Genomic DNA, 18,186 nt, shown 5'->3' with positions numbered 1-18,186 from the left:
ATGTGTGTGTGAGTGCATGTTCAAGGGAGAAGAGAGAGAAGAAATCAACCTAACTCTTTCTTATTGTTGGGTTTGCAACAAAGAAAAGGGAGACCGTGGCCTCTCAGATCTTAAGTCTACCATTTTCTCACAACCTGGCACAGTGTTGAGGAGCCAGATGACTTCTGGGCACGTGCAATCACTATCAACACAAAGGAGCTGCAGATCTATGTACTAAGTCCTGTTTGGACAAACACAGCAAGGAGAAGCCAAATCAGAATCAGAATCCTGCACAGTGGCTGACAGTTCAACTCTGAACTCTGAACTCCGATACTATTTCCCATGAGAAGTGTCAACAGACTAGCTACCACTATTCCACTAACAATTCAAACATAATATTCCTTTGAAAACTCCCTGAATCTTTCTTATAAAAATTATCTGCTATTGCAAATCTCCATTTCCTGGGTATGTACAACTTACCCAGAAAAAAACTATGGGAAATCTGGGATGGAGACCAGCCAATCCTATGCATAGTCGGCCAACAAGACTAACAGAGAATGAACACCAAGGAACCTGAATCTGACCCTACACTTCCTTACCTCCATCTTCCCAAAAGCAGAAAACAGAGCTCATCACATATACCAAATAAATAAATAGTTCTGTCCCCATTCCATCAGCCAGCTATTTTTACTTTAGCCAGATCTGGATTAAGATAACACAAGATTAATAACTCGATTAGTGCAAATTAGTTCAACCACTTCAGAAAACAGTTTGGCAATTATCTATTAAATCTAAATATACGACTACCTCATGATCCCATAATCTACTGCTAGACGTACACTCAAGGGAATTTCTACCAAAAGACAAGTACAAGATATTCATAGTAGCTTAATTCATAATTACCAAAAATTGACATTTGGCTATTATGTTCATCAATGCAAATGTCCATCACGAGACGAACGAATAAACAAACTGTAATGGAGCTTCCAAGCTGGTGAACATGTGAAGGTGTGGAGAGGGTGGCACATCAGAGAGAGCCCCGTTGCTCCACACCCCTTCCCACATACCTTGCCCTATGCATCTCTTCCATCTGGCTGTTACTGAGTTAGAAAACAGCATTAATAATCAGACAAACTGACACTATGTGCCTCCTGATGTGATGCACTGAGAAAGAAACAGCATCACTTATGTTATATTCCTGACAATAATGCATAAACCAAAACTAATCTTGAAAAAACATCAGATAAACTCAAATTGATAGAGATAAAATCAATCGACTGTACTCTTCAAAAATATGAATGTCATAAAAGACCAAGAAAGGCTGAAGAACCATCCCAGATTAAGGGCGACTAAAGAGATATAAAAACTAAGTGCAGGGGGGCCGGCCCGGTGGCGCAAGCGGTTAAGTGCGCGCGCTCCGCTGCGGCGGCCCGGGGTTCGCTGGTTCGGATCCCGGGCGTGCACCGACGCACTGCTTGGCAAGCCATGCTGTGGCGGCGTCCCATATAAAGTGGAGGAAGATAGGCACAGATGTTAGCCCAGGGCCGTCTTCCTCAGCAAAAAAAGAGGAGGATTGGCGGATGTTAGCACAGGGCTGATCTCCTCACAAAAAAAAAAAAAAAAAAAAAAGAAAAAACTAAGTGCAGGGGCCAGCCCAGTGGCGTAGCGGTTAAGTTCGTGTGCTCCACTTCAGCGGCCCGAAGTTCGCACGCAGCTTCAGATTCCAGGTGTAGACCTATACACAGCTTATCAAGCAATACTGTGGTGCGTCCCATATAAAGTAGAGGAAGATGGGCACAGATGTTTGCCCAGGGCCAATCTTCCGCAGCAAAAAGAGGAGGAGGATTGGCAACAGACGGTAGCTCAGGGCTAATCTTTCTCAAAAATATAAATAAATAAAAAAAATTTTGAAAAAACCTAAGTACAAGTACGATTCTTAATTCCATCCTGAACCAACAAAAAATATGCTATAAGAGAAACTGAAGAGACAACTGGAATAATCTGAATAGAACTATGGATTAGATAACAGTATTGTATCCATTTTAATTTTTATGATTCTGAAATTTTTACTGTGATTATGTAAAAATTACATACATACATACATACATGTATGGAAAAGAAAAAGGGAGAGAAAATGAATGATAAAGCAAATGTGAGAAATGTTAAAAACTGGTGACCAAACTGAGTGAAGGGCAATACAAAAAGTCCTAGTTATTTTTTGCAACTTTTATGTAAGTTTGAAATTATTTCAAAATAAAGTTAAAAAAAAAACTGCAGTATATTCATACAACGAAATATTACTCAGCAATATAAAAGAACCAACTATTGATACAACAATATTGTATGAATCTCACAGACATCATGTTCAGCAAAAGAAGCCAGCCACCAAAGAATATATACTGTGTGTTTCCTTTTATATGATGTACAATAGGTAAAATAATTAATGGTGATAGATGTCAGGAAACTGCTCACCATGAGAAGTAGGGACTGATTGGGAAGGAGAAGAGAGAACCTTTTGGGGTACTAGAAGTGTTCACTATCTTGATTTAGATGGTAATTATGGAAGTATATACATATGTAAAAAAATTTTCCACCTATACACTTCAGATTTGTGTATATACTTCAGATTTGTGCACATATTTACTATATTTTATACCTCAATTTTAAAAATGTTAAAATAAACCAGAAATAAATTTAGCTAGGGAAAAAAAGCACAATTAAAAATATTTTAGTGGACAAACACTGTAGTAGCCATACCTTGGAATATTCTCGGCAATAAAAAAACTAATTACTGATGCATGCAGCAACATGAATGAATTACGGATATCACGCTAAGCAAAAGATGCCAAACCCAAAATACATACTGAATAATTCCATTTATATAAAATTCTAGAAGAGGCAAAATTATAGTCACCAAAAAGAGATCAGTTGGTGGGGAGAGGAAATGACTAAAAAAAAGCAGGAGGAAACTTCTGGGAGGGATGAAAATGTGACATATCTTGATTGTGATGATGATTACACAAGTACCTACATTTGTCAAAACTCATCAAAATGTACACATCATATGAGTGCACTGAAAGTGAAAGCATTTTATTGTACGTAAATTATAACTCAAAAAAGTAGATTTTTAAAAAGACTAAGCTTACTAAAAAGCAATGCATTCCAAGACTAGCATTTTATATTTCTTCTACGTTAAATCTCCTTTCTTTAAATTTATTAAAATAGATGTTAGGGGGCCGGCCCAGTGGCACAAGTGGTTAAGTGTGCACGCTGTGCTGCAGCTGCCCGGGGTTCACCAGTTCAGATCCCGGGCGTGCACCGACACACTGCTTGGCAAGCCATGCTGTGGCGGCGTCCCACATAAAGTGGAGGAAGATGGGCACGGATGTTAGCCCAGGGCCAGTCTTCCTCAGCAAAAAAAAAAAAAAAGAGAGAGAGAGGGGAGGATTGGCAGATGTTAGCACAGGGCTGATCTCCTCACACACACAAAAAAAATAATAAAATAGATGTTAAAAATAGTTTGGGATAAAATTTAAAACTGAGGAAGACTGTCTGGAACTGTGCTGTCTTATAAAATACCCATTAGCCACATGTGGCTATATCAAGTTAAATTAATTAAAATTAACTAAAATTTAAAATTCAGGGCCGGCCCCGTGGCTTAGCGGTTAAGCGCGTGCGCTCCGCTGCTGGCAGCCCAGGTTCGGATCCCGGGGGCGCACCGAGGGGCGCACCGACACACCGCTTCTTGGGCCATGCTGAGGCTGCGTCCCACATACAGCAACTAGAAGGATGTGCAGCTATGACATACAACTATCTACTGGGGCTTTGGGGGAAAAAATAAATAAATAAAATTAAAATTACAAAATTCAGTTCCTCAAGGGGGAGGAGGGAGAGTAACTTTACACAGTGGACAAACCTGACAAGGTATCAAAGTCAACCAAGTATCAAGGTCAAGATTAACAATGATGAATCATGTTATAGTACCTGCTCTTGATACAATGTGATGAAAACAGCACTTTACCTCTGTGGTTTTCCTCCCCAAAACCCATAACCCCAACCTAAATCACGAGAAAAACAGCAAATTCCAAGAGAGAGGCAGTCTACAAAATACTTAACTAGTATTCCTCAAAACTGTCAAGACTGTTAAAAACAAGGAAGTCTGAGAAACGTCACAGCCAAGAGGAGCCTATGGATACCTGACTAAACGCAATGGGATGGAATCCTGGACTAGAAAAAGACACCAGGTAAAACTAAGGAAACGTGAATAAACTATGGACTTTAGCTAATAACAAGGTACCGATCTTGGTTCATTAATTTTAGCAAATGTACCATAGTACATTTGTAAGATGTAAGATGTTAATAATAATAGTAATGTAAGATGTTAATAATAAGGGAAACTGGTATAGTATACATGGGAGCTCTCTGTAGGTACTACCTTATCAATTTCTCTGTAAATCTAAAATTGTTCTTAACAATGAAGCCTACTATAAAAATAAGGGAATTTGAGTTGTAATAAAAAAAGTAAAGGTTTTTTGCATTTTAAAAAATGCAGTTCCTCAGTCACACTAACCACATTTCAAGTGCTCAAAAGTCACATGCAGCTAGTGGCTACAGTATGTGACAGTGCAGATTTACAGAACATTTCCATCACGGCAGAAAGTTCTGTTGGATGGTGCTGTTGAGGAAGACTATTTTTATGGGACTATTATAGAAGACTATTTTATAACTGACCGCAACTTATAAACAAATCTCCATCTACCCAGCACTAAAAACTCTCACTGAGATCTAAAAACCCTCAATGATAGCTTTACTCCAGTTTCTATTTCAAATTACTTACTTTAAAAAAAAATCAATGTTAGCATATATAAACGTAACATTGAAAACCATTCCACTCCCCAGAGCAATTCTCAAAGTACAGTCTTCTGAAACTCTTTCAAGGTATCCATGATGTCAAAACTATTTTTATAATAATACTAAGATATTACTTGCATTTTTCACTGCGTTGGCACTGCACTGATCCGGCAAAGTAATGATGGGTAAAACTGCTGGCACCTTAGCATCATTCAAATTAATGATATCAAACTGTACTTTTAGTCATTGTACCCTTCACTGCCATGTGCCATATATTCACGAGAGAGGAAAAAAAAGCCAGTTTTACTTAAGAACGCCCTTGACAAAGCAGTAAAAACTATTAATTTTATTACTCTTGATCCCTGAATACACATCTTTTTAATGTTCTATGTGATGAAATGGGAAGTGTGCATAAAGCACTTCCGCTACGTACCGAAGTCTCAAAGAAAGGCTCTTATTCCACCGTTGTGAGTTGCAAGCTCAACTAGCTGCTTCTTTTTATGGAACGTCACTTTGACTTGAAAGAATAGCTGACACACAAATATGGTTATCCAGACTATTTAGCAGACATGTTTTCAAAAATGAACAAAGTGATAGTCACTTCAAGGAAAACAACTGACAGTACTTGTTGCCAATTATAATATTTGAGCTTTCAAGCAAAAATTAGAATTTTTGAAAACTTCTATTCACTACCAGGAGCTTGGTGGGTTTTCCAGTACTTAGACTTTCCCAATACTTAAAGGATTTTCTGATGGTGTTGATATTAATAAATGTGATTTTTTGATACTATATAACATAAAATATCCATTCAATGTTCAAGATAGACCAATCAATGGATTTTCATGAGTACAAAAAGTGCATTAATATAATTCAGATTTCACATTGCAACTAACCTTTAAAAACTATTACTTGCTGAATTTTAGTGTAACATCGAAGAATATCTGCAATTATCTGAAAAGCTCTTAAAACATTCCTCCCTTTTCTAACTACATACATATCTTTGTGAGGATGAATTTCCTTCATATACTTCACCCAAAGTAATAAACAGCAATGGATTGGACGCAGAAGCAGATATGAGAATCCAGCTGCCTTCCATAAGGCAAGACATAAAAGAATTTGCAAAAAGGTAAAACAATGCCACTCGTCACCAAATTTTCTAGAAATGTTTTCGAAAAATGGGTATTTTTCATTAAAAATATATTTATGTTAACCTGTTAATGACATTATTATTTTTAAGTAAATTAACAAATCATTTTAAATTTCTCAATATGATATAGATACATTTAACTAAAAGACAAAAGCTCTTTGAGGTTCTCTAACTATAAAGAGGGTAAAGGAGTCCTAAGATCAAAAAATTGAAAATGTCTATCTCAAAGAGGGAAAAACGATAAATAAAAAAAATACATAAATTAACTTAGAACATACATACATACCCTGGGAAGCATATCAAGAGGCATAAAATATCACTGACAACAAGAACACCAAGATCCAAAATGTGACACTTACTCAAAAAGTAGAGTTTTAAAAATGTGTTTTTTTCAAGGACAGAGAGCGTTCCCACATTTTGAAATTTCCTTACATAACGTTTTGATTGCCTCTACCCTGAGGCTATAAGCCCCATGAAGACAGGACCCGGTGTGTTCTGCTCACCACTACAGCTAGCCCAAAGCCTGGCACAAAGTAGTACTCAAATATTTGTTGGATTGAAAACAAAACAAAACGACAAAAGAGTTACAAACAGAACCCAATGATGTCTCTATTCAAATTATAAAGATGAAATTTTACAATCAAAATTTACCTATTTAGGAGTGACGTCAGCATCATGGCGGAGTGAGCTTTCCCGTGAATTCTTCCCCCACAAAATACAACAAAAGTAACAGCCACAGACCAACAACCGAATCCCAGACAGTCAAAAGCTGGAGCGGAGGGATCCACACTGCCGCACATCTGAGAGCGGAACGTGCTGGGCCCCCGGAGGAAGTGGGGAGAGGTAAGGAGAACTCCGCTCCCTCCCCATCAGATCAGCGATCCGGTCGGCGCGGCTCCCAGAGAGGGGGGAGGGGCGGCCCTCGGCGGGAAACTGTAGCTCTTCGGGCTCTCTCAGCCAGTGGGAAACTCCCGCACAGAGGGCTCAGAGGAGCCACAGGGCTACCATCAACATCTGAGCAACCCAGAGAGCGGATAAAGAGGGGCAAACGAGAAGCCTCCCACGTCAGGGACCCAGAGGGCAAAAGAGAGAGCTCCCCCCTCCCCGCAACCCGGAGTCTGCAGCTCGACCAGATCTAGCAGTCCGAGGCAGACCTGAATAAACTGGACTGGACCCGTGGATCGCAGTGGGGAAAAGAAACAAAACAAAACAAAACAAAACAAAACTGCGGATCGCAGCAGAAAAACTGGGGCAGAGCGCAGGGGGCTTAGACTACACAGCCCTTTACCACCACACAGTGGCGGCAGGTGGAAATTGCAACCAGAGACTTCCAGGATGAGGAAAATCAAAACCAACACAGGAACCACAATGCAAAAATATATGAAATCACCAGACCAGAAACAAAATGACAAGCACCCAGAAATCAACCCCGAAGACACAGAAATCCATAAACTAAATGACAGAGATTTCAAAATAGCTATCATAAAAACACTCAACGAAATACGAGACAACACAAACAATTAAATGAGATTAGGAGTTTCTTCACAAAAGAGATTGAAATCATAAAGAAAAACCTATCAGGGCTGATGGAGATGAAGAACACAATGGAGGAGATAAAGGAGAATCTGGAATCTTTAAAGAACAGAGCTGACAATATGGAGGAAAGAATTAGTACTTTAGAGGATAGGAATACAGATATACTCCAGATGGAAGAAGAGAGAGAACTAAGACTAAAAAGAAATGAAGAAAGACTCCGAGAAATATCGGACTCTATTAGAAAATGTAACATAAGAATTATAGGTATTCCTGAGGGAGAGGAGAGGGAAAGAGGAACAGAGAGCCTATTCAAGGAAATAATAGCTGAAAATTTCCCAAATCTGGGGAAGGAGCAGGAAATACCAGTAAGCGAAGCCAACAGGACTCCTATATATATTAACAGACAAAGGCCTTCACCACGACACCTAGTGGTAAGGCTAGCCAGGGTCAACGACAAAGAAACAATATTAAGGGCAGCTAGACAAAAACAAAAAATAACGTACAAAGGAACTCCCATCAGGCTCTCAGCGGATTTCTCAACAGAAACTTTTCAGGCTAGAAGAGACTGGAATGATATATTCAAAATACTAAAAGACAAAAACTTTCAGCCAAGAATACTCTAGCCAGCAAAAATATCCTTCAAATATGATGGAGAAATAGTAACTCTCCCAGATAAACAAAAGCTAAGGGAGTTCATGGCCACGAGACCGCCACTACAAGAAATACTCAAGAAGGCCCTCAGGCCTGAAAACAAGAAGAGAAAGGGAACACAAAGCTTGGAGTAAGGAGAAAAGTAGGTAGACAAAATCAGAGAAATAGTAGATCTTTACCGGAATAGGTTAGCAACCACTTAAATACTAAACTCAAAGATCAAAGGAAGAAATTCACCAAAAATAAAGTTAACCTCATCACTGTAAACACACAGCCACAACACAAGATAGAATAAGGTATAACAAGAGCAACTTAGAAGGGGAAGAGGAAAGTGACTGAATTGACTTAGTATAAGGAAAGAGGAGGCTATCAGATAATGGACTATCTCATACAGAAGATTTTTCGCCCAAACCTCAAGGTAACCACTAAACAAATAATCAAATTAAAACCACATATGATAAACAAAGAGAAAACTAGAAGAATCATAAGACAGAACAACCAAACTGAATTGGCAGTCCAAAACAAATGGGACAAGAAACAAAGGAAATGCAAAAGAACCAGAAAATAAGTGACAAAACAGCAACATTCAACCCTCATATTTCAATAATTACCCTAAATGTAAATGGATTGAACTCTCCAATCAAAAGATACAGAGTGGCAGGATGGATTAAAAAGCAAGACCCAACAATATGCTGCCTTCAGGAAACACATCTTAGCACTAAAGACAAGCACAGGCTCAGAGTGAAAGGATGGAAGACAATACTCCAAGCTAATGGCAAACAAAAGAAAGCAGGTGTTGCCATACTCATATCAGACAAAGTAGACTTCAAGATAAAACAGGTTAAGAAAGACAAAGAAGGGAAATATATAATGATAAAAGGGACACTCCATCAAGAAGACATATCACTTATAAATATATATGCACCCAACATAGGAGCACCAATGTACATAAAACAACTATTAACAAACCTAAAAGGAGAAATCAACAACAACACAATAATAGTAGGGGATCTTAACACCCCACTTACAGCAATGGATAGATCATCCAGACAAAAAGTTAATAAAGAAATATTAGACTTAAATGAAAAACTGGACGAGATGGACCTAGTAGACATATACAGAGCACTCCACCCAAAAACAGCTGACTACACATTCTTCTCAAGCGCGCATGGAACATTCTCTAGGATAGACCATATGTTGGGAAACAAAGCAAGCCTCAATAAATTTAAGAAGATTGAAATCATAACAAGCATCTTTTCAGACCATAAGGCTATGAAACTGGAAATGAACCAGGAAAAAAAAACTGGGAAAGTGACAAAAATGTGGAGATTAAACAACATGCTACTGAACAACCAATGGATCATTGATGAAATTAAAGGAGAAATCAAAAACTATCTGGAAACAAACGAAAATGATAACATGCCATATCAAACCATATGGGATGCAGCAAAAGCGGTCCTGAGAGGGAAACTCATAGCGATACAAGCCCACCTTAACAAACAAGAAAAAGCCCTAATAGGCAACCTTAAATTACACCTAACAGAACTAGAAAAAGAAGAACAAACAAAGCCCAAAGCCAGCAGAAGGAGAGAAATAATAAAAATCAGAGCAGAAATAAATGATATTGAGACCAAAAAAACAGTAGAAAGGATTAATGAAACAAAGAGTTGGTTCTTCGAGAAGATAAACAAAATAGACAAACCCTTAGCCAGGCTAACGAAGAAAAAAAGAGAAAAGGCTCAAGTAAATAAAATTAGAAATGAAAGAGGAGAAATTACAACGGATACCATGGAAATACAGAGGATTATAAGAGAATACTATGAGAAATTATATGCCAACAAATTGGACAATCTAGAAGAAATGGATAAATTCTTAGACTTATACAACCTCCCAAAATTGAACCAAGAAGAAATGGAGAATCTGAATAGACCAATCACAAGTAAAGAGATTGAAATAGTAATCAAAAACCTCCCAAAAAATAAAAGTCCAGGACCAGATGGCTTCTCCAGTGAATTTTACCAAACATTCAAAGAAGATTTAATACCCATCCTCCTCAAACTATTCCAAAAAATAGAGGAAGATGGAACACTTCCTGAATCATTCTATGAGGCCAACATCACCCTGATACCGAAACCAGACAAAGACAATACAAAGAAAGAAAATTACAGGCCAATATCACTGATGAACATTGATGCAAAAATCCTCAACAAAATATTGGCAAACCGAATACAACAATATATTAAAAAGATCATACACCATGATCAAGTGGGATTTATACCAGAGATGCAGGGATGGTTCAACATCCGCAAATCAATCAACGTGATACATCACATCAACAAAACAAAGAATAAAAACCACATGATCATCTCAATAGACGCAGAGAAGGCATTTGACAAGATACAACATCCATTTATGATAAAAACTCTCAATAAAATGGGAATAGAAGGAAAGTACCTCAACATAATAAAGGCCATATATGACAAACCCACAGCTAACATCATACTCAACGGGGAAAGACTGAAAGCCATTCCTCTGAGAACAGGAACGAGGCAGGGCTGCCCACTCTCACCACTCCTGTTCAACATAGTACTGGAGGTTTGGGCCAGAGCAATTAGGCAAGAAAAAGGAATAAAAGGAATCCAAATAGATAACGAAGAAGTGAAACTCTCACTATTTGCAGATGACATGATTGTATATATAGAAAACCCTAAAGAATCTGTTGGAAAACTGTTAGAAACAATCAACAACTACAGCAAAGTTGCAGGGTACAAAATCAATCTACAAAAATCAGTTGCATTTCTATATGCTAATAATGAACTAACAGAAAGAGAGCTCAAAAAGATAATACCATTTACAATTGCATCAAAAAGAATTAAATACCTAGGAATAAATCTTACCAAGGAGGTGAAGGACCTATACAATGAGAACTACAAGACATTATTGAGGGAAATCTACGATGACATAAAGAAATGGAAAGATATCCCATGCACGTGGATTGGAAGAATAAACATAGTTAAAATGTCTATATTACCTAAAGCAATCTACAGATTCAATGCAATCCCAATCAGAATCCCAATGACATTCTTCACAGAAATAGAAAAAAGAATACTAAAATTTATATGGGGCAACAAAAGACCCCGAATAGCTAAAGAAATCCTAAAGAAAAAGAACAAAGCAGGAGGCATCACAATTCCTGACTTCAAAACATACTACAAAGCAATAGTAATCAAAACAGCATGGTACTGGTACAAAAACAGACACACAGATCAATGGAACAGAATTGAAAGCCCAGAAATAAAACCACACATATACGGACAGCTAATTTTCGACAAAGGTGCTAAGGACATGCAATGGAGAAAGGAAAGTCTCTTCAATAAATGGTGTTGGGAAAACTGGACATCCACATGCAAAAGAATGAAAGTGGACCATGTGCTATCTCCATTCACAAAAATTAACTCAAAATGGATCAAAGACCTGAAGGTGAGACCTGAAACTATAAAACTCATAGAAGAAAATATAGGCAACACACTATTTGACATTGGGTTTAAAGGAATCTTTTCGGATGACATGCCTACCCAGACTAGGGAAACTAAAGAAAAAATAAACAAGTGGGACTTTATCAGACTAAAGAGCTTTTATAAGACAAATGAAATCAGAATCAAGATGAACAAACAACCAACCAGCTGGGAGAGAATATTTGCAAAACATACATCTGACAAGGGGTTGATCTCCATAATATATAAAGAACTCACACAAGTGAACAACAAAAAAACAAACAACCCGATCAAAAAATGGGCAGAGGAAATGAACAGACACTTCTCCAAGGAAGATATACAGATGGCCAATAGGCACATGAAAAGATGCTCAACATCACTAATCATCAGGGAAATGCAAATCAAAACAACACTAAGATACCACCTCACGCCCGTTAGAATGGCTATAATCACCAAGACAAAAAACAACAAATGTTGGAGAGGATGTGGAGAAACAGGAACCCTCATACACAGCTGGTGGGAATGCAAATTGGTGCAGCCTCTATGGAAAACGGTATGGAGATTCCTCAAAGAATTAAAAATAGAGATGCCCTATGATCCAGCCATCCCACTACTGGGAATCTATCCAACGCACCTGAAATCAACAATCCAAAGAGGCTTATGCACCCCTATGTTCATTGCAGCATTATTCACCATAGCCAAGAAGTGGAAGCAACCTAAGTGTCCCTCGACTGATGATTGGATTAAGAAAATGTGGTGTATATATACAATGGAATACTACTCAGCCATAAAAAAAGACAAAATCGTCCCATTTGCAACAACATGGATGGGCCTGGAGCGTATTATGTTAAGTGAAATAAGCCAGAAAGAGAAAGACAAACACTGTATGATCTCACTCATATGTGGAATATAAACCAACACATGGACAGAGAAAACTGGACTGTGGTTACCCGGGAAGTGGGGGTGGGGGGTGGGGGGTGGGCACAAGGGGTGAAGGGAGTCATATATGGGGTGATGGACAAACAAAAATGTACAACCCAAAATTTCACAATGTTAGAAACCATTAAAACATCAATAAAAATCAAAAAGAAAAAAAAAAATTTACCTATTTACAAAGTCATAACAATCATAAAAGCTACCACTCATCGAGGGCCTATTTACTATGTGCCAGGCATTGTACCAGGCATCTTAGATTTTTAATTCCCACAACCACCATGGGATATACTTTACAGATAAGGAAAATAAGGCTCCAAGAGGTTAACTTATTTATCTAAAGTTACAGGTAATAAGTGACAGAAAATTAAACCCACATTTCTCCACTTTAAACACCACAAGCTTTTCACTACATATTGATATAGTGCTCAATACTGCTTTTTATTTTTCCATTTCCTTCAATTTTCAGAAGAATTCATTTTGTGGAAGTCACTTTTTCTCCTTTTCCCCATCTCCCACTCTATTCCACTATCCTCCAACTTCTACCCCTTTGCATAACTCAATTAGGCAATACAGTAAGCCCTCTGGTTAGGGAAGAGTATATATACTCTCATAACACACTATCAGAAACTTCATTAATAATGGTGGAAGTAGTATAAAAAACTAAAGAAGAGTAACAAAGATTCCAGAATATGAATTAAGGCTCTCTGACCTGCTGATCTTGCAGGATGGCTTTACACCAGATACTCAACGGACCAGAGTTTGGGCCACAACACCTCAATTCCCAAGGGGCTAACCATGAGAGCCCTGGGTTCTGGCCATCTCTTCAAGGCCTGAGACATGATTTACCAATTAGAAAGTACCAAGACAGTACCTCTGCCAATTTCTTTTCAGTCTTTGCAACCAAAGGACCACTACTCAAGAGACCAGAGCTCCCAAGACTTCCTCCAGGCCCAGAAGAACTTGAACAAAAGGAGCTTTGTTCCCAAAGAACATACTGACCACAATATCATTATAAGAAGAAAAGCTATTACTGTTAGTATCATTCTTCCCACTGCTTCTGAACAATATGTAAATGTTTCTCCTTTTTCCCCTCTTTTGGTAAAAGGAGAAGAACAAAATTAGCAACCAGTGAACTATTCTAGGAAAAATTACAACGCCATAAACATTACCATGTCATTTGATAATCTCACCACAAGCCAATGCTTTCCAGAGAGGGATCCCCAGAGCCTGTGGAAGTTTTACACAGATCATGTGGAGATCTTTTTAAACCTCACAAAGCCCTGAACATGCCTTACCTCAACATCCAGATTAAAGAAAACGTACAATACGAAAAAGGACTCTTCTACCTTAAAAATGAATTCAGCTGCAAACTGCTCAAGAAACCTTGGCTGAAAAAAAAAGTATCATAGGAAGTCACACCTGTGGCCTGTCATTCGCTACATCACTCTATAATAGATCACTTTTATTAGTAATCCCTAAGCCTTGCATCAAAAATCTCAATATACTAATATACTAACATAAGATGTAAGTAATAAAAAATTACTTAAGCAGTTGGATGTCACCACGTATATACAAGCTACAAACAAAAATAAATACAGTCATGCACCACATAATGATGTTTCGGTCAACAACGAACCACATACACGACTGTGGCCCCATAAGATTAGTAACATATAGCCGAGGTGTGTAGCAGGCTATACCATCTAGTTTGTACAATCTATGATGTTTGCACAATGACAAAATCGCCTAACAATACACTTCTCCAAACGTATGTATCCCTGTTGTTAAGTGACGCATCACCATAAATAGGACTTTAAAATGCTCCATGATAAAAAAAAGGTTTGCTTCAGTATTACCTAATAATTCTAGAATACAAAAACATATTAATACAAAAATTTATACCGTCTCCCTGAGCCTTTCCCAACAGTGAAAGTCCTTGCTACCACTCAAATAACGTAAGTATAGGTTCACATATCCAAGTCCCCTACTTCAAACTCTCTATGGCTTCCTAATACACAAGTGTTGCTTAATACTGTAAAAAGTACCCAGAAATAAAAATCTATAAAAGCTATCAATGGAAAATAAGCAATCAATGAATTTTTCCACAAACTAAGCCTCTCATTTGCTTATGTTCATCTCCTAAACCTTTATCCCAGATGCTCCTCTGAATCCCCTAAATCAAGAACTTGCCCTAAAACACTGCACTAGGGAGTTCCAACAAGGATGCTTGGTGAGGCCTATTGGGCCTCATTCACCAAAAGATACGCACATATTTTAACTCTTCAGGACACACAAACTGAAACTGTCACGCTATATACACGAAATTTTTCTAGGAAAAGGAAAAACATCCAGAAGCTTCTGCAGGATTTTGCCTACACTAGCCAACATTCTACCTGCTCTGAGACCTGCCCCCACTCTTAGGAGTGGGACCTTTCAACTATGTTTGTACTTCTAGACCCCAACCCCATGGCCATATTAATTGGACCAATGATGGAGAATTGGATCAAGTTCAACCAATCAAATTTTCCCTCCCAGGAATTTGAAATGTGGACACTGAGCTAGTAACCAATTGGCTAATAGCACTAGAGCCTGAGTTCATATGTGGCTCCAGGAATGAACTGGGAATTTTCTTCGGTGTGTTTGTCAAAGCAGAGAAAGTCAGCCTGTGGAAAGACAACTAAAGCAGGATAAAAAGAGACGAGAGGACACTAACTAGCCAGCAGGGAGAAAAGTGCATCTGGACTACCTGGGCTCCTGAATGTTTCCCAGTTTCTGATTCACATCCTTCATGAAGCCAACTTCTCTTGAGTTCTTTAAGATACCTCCTTACCTCTACCCCAAAAGCATTCCTGTTTAATGCCATCAAAAATGATTATGACAGTTTAAGACGCAAATTTACACCAGGATCAATGCAGAAAGGGTATGATTATTCTCGTGATTCATAAGGGATCTGAGTGGTATCAAAGAAGTTGTTTCTATTCACTGCCTATAACCTCAGGAGAAATAATAGGACAAAAATAACCAAAACCTTAAAAGCAAAAATCATCTGTTTGCATAAGCCCTTAGCTTTGTGCTTCCCTTCAACACTCACCTGTTCAAAAGTTCTGCTGGTTCACAGCAGGAGGTTTGAGCCGACTCTGTTCAGGTCCTTTTAACACTGTAAATGATAAAAGTATTAAAGTAAATGACCCAGCATTCTCTTAGGAAACTTTAAAAACACAATTTTTTATCATGAATATGTTATACAGGAAATGGATTCCAAATCTGGTTAAAACATTAGAATCCCCTGGTCTGCTTGTAGACTAGACACCCCGTCCTAACATCTAGACGGTCTCTCTCAGTAGCTATGGAGTGGGACTGAAAAATATATATTTTTAACAAAAGTTCTAACTGATTCTGATGAAGCTAACAAATGAGCCCCACTATAGGGTTTCAGGAAAGTGATTATTTGGGGTTTTCACTCAAAACCACATTACAGGGATTTGGTATTAACTTTTTAAACATATCTGATAGAAAAACAACAGCTAGCAACACAGCAATACGATATGTAACCTATGCAAATAACGAGCCCCAAGCAGCACGACCACTGCCAAAACGTCCCCAGAGCAAAGCTCCAGGTGTGCTCACAGTTGCAGAATCATGACCTTCTTTTAATGCTCTGTTGAGACAGTAGCTTAAAAATCCACAAGATGGTGATATTTCAAGGGACAAGGAGCAGACTGAACACCATAGCTTCAAGTGGTTTCTTAGCTAATATCTAATGATGCTTTGAAGGTTGCTACTTAAGAGTCAAAAAACAATTAAAAATTAAAGTTAAGGGCTGGCCCGGTGGCTCAAGCAGTTAAGTGCGTGTGCTCCGCTTCAGCACCCCAGGGTTCACGGGTTCAGATCCCGGGTGCACACTGATGCAGCGCTTGTCACACCATGCTGTGGCAGCGTCCCATATAAAGCAGAGAAAGATGGGCACAGATGTCAGCTCAGGGCTAATCTTCCTCAGCAAAAAAAGAGGAGGATCAGCATCGGATGTTAGCTCAGGGCTGATCTTCCTCACATAAAAAAAAAAAAATTCAAGTTGACAATTTTACTAACAGCAAGACAGTGACTTAAGAAAGCCACTTTCACCTTCGATTTAATTTTGCAAAAAAGTAGCCACGTTATAATGTCCAAAAGGTCATCCAACTTTACCCACTGCACTCTACTTTTCATAAGGGCAGGTAGAAAGAAAAGAGGGGAGAACTAGATAACAAACTCTTTTCTGGGCCTAACTCAAGAGAACAAGCTCTAGAGTACCTCCTGTTATAAGTATAAATTAAGTTAAAGTTCAATGAAACTCTGTAGTTAACAAGAAAACATAGAACTGTGTGCCTTACCTAACCATGTGAAGTAGGGAAGCACGTAATACTTTGAAAATATTTTTATAAAATTAATTTTGGCCAATTAAGGGATTATTCTTTTGTTTCTCAAACCTCTCCCCTCTTTTCCCTCAACCTCACACAAAATTATGGGCAATTCAACAAAGGTATCATTTTACATTCCTGTATAATTAATCTAGTATATTTCTCAGTCATCTGAGAGAATAAAAAATGAAAAAATGCTAGTATCAAGAAACATTAGGATTCTACAATAAGCAAGCTTGCCTATGGCATAAAAAATCTACTCATATTTTTAAAGATACGTAATTCTTCAGGGTATTAAAAATAAATGGAAATCCCAGGACTTTATCACCATAAAATCCTAGTGGAGGACAAGGGGGAAAAAATAGCTTGTGTTCAGAATTTTACAAGGACCAACAAATACTATTAAGGCAATTCAAACTGTTGAAGGAAAATGGACATTTAACTTGCCTCTAAGATACCTGGATTAACACCAACAAAGGCTGTAGATTCAACCTAATGAGACTGGTCCCACTATAATCTATAAGAAATAGAATAAAACAGAATACTGAAAATTTAGTCCGCAAGGGCTAATGGAGACCTGCAAATGAAGTCACTCTTTGAAAATGGCACAAATCAAAGGTCCTTTAAAAAGGCAACGGTAAAAGGGACAGTAATAATCTTTTCACCCCAAAATGGTCTCCCAGATTGCAATCACTATCAATAGTGTCATCTTCCAGTGTGAAGGTCAACAAAAAGAGAATAGACATATGGAGTATTAAAATGCACAGTCATGAGAACAAATGAGCTGATATGACATCAAAGACATTATAATTTGGAAACGTCATTTCGAAAATTCAACAAAGGAACAAGAGAGAGAAAGGCGACTGGTTAAAACGCTACCTCATCATTCTGTATCCATTTAGCCAAGGAGATCCACTCACACCCTCAAGCTCTAATTCCTTTCTTCTCATGATCTTCAGCAGAGCCTATGACAAATTATTTTTCATATACGCAACTCACCAGCAAAACCATTTCAAAATCAAAATATTAAATTCCTCAGGTGAATTAAAATGAAAGAGGACATTCATGAAAGCTCAGTGATAATATGGAAATAAGCTGGAAAGAAATCAGAAAAATTTTCTTTCCAAAGAAAAAAGTCTATTAAGTATCAAATTAATCAGAAAACTAGTCTGAAAGGTGAAAGTGTAGGAATAAA

At 38.0% G+C, this 18,186-nt stretch overlaps 1 protein-coding gene across 5 annotated transcripts in view; it reads right to left on the bottom strand.

Annotated features, from left to right (window-relative positions):
• Window positions 1-18,186, bottom strand: part of GIGYF2 (GRB10 interacting GYF protein 2) — a 144,508-nt gene that overhangs the window by 123,699 nt on the left and 2,623 nt on the right. For 3 of the 5 annotated variants that reach the window (XM_058533220.1, XM_058533223.1, XM_058533225.1), the window contains exons 2-3: window positions 17,450-17,508; window positions 15,686-15,751 (exon numbers count right to left, since the gene is read on the bottom strand). The gene's annotated coding sequence lies outside the window, so the exon portion shown is untranslated. Of the gene's footprint in view, window positions 1-15,685; window positions 15,752-17,449; window positions 17,509-17,870; window positions 18,000-18,186 lie in introns of those variants that run through there. The other 2 variants (XM_058533222.1, XM_058533221.1) reach the window with 2 other exon arrangements.

The sequence above is a fragment of the Diceros bicornis genome, chromosome 37 (assembly GCF_020826845.1).
Source record: "Diceros bicornis minor isolate mBicDic1 chromosome 37, mDicBic1.mat.cur, whole genome shotgun sequence".
Classification (NCBI taxonomy): domain Eukaryota; kingdom Metazoa; phylum Chordata; class Mammalia; order Perissodactyla; family Rhinocerotidae; genus Diceros; species Diceros bicornis.
This window is presented reverse-complemented; position numbering and strand designations above follow the sequence as displayed.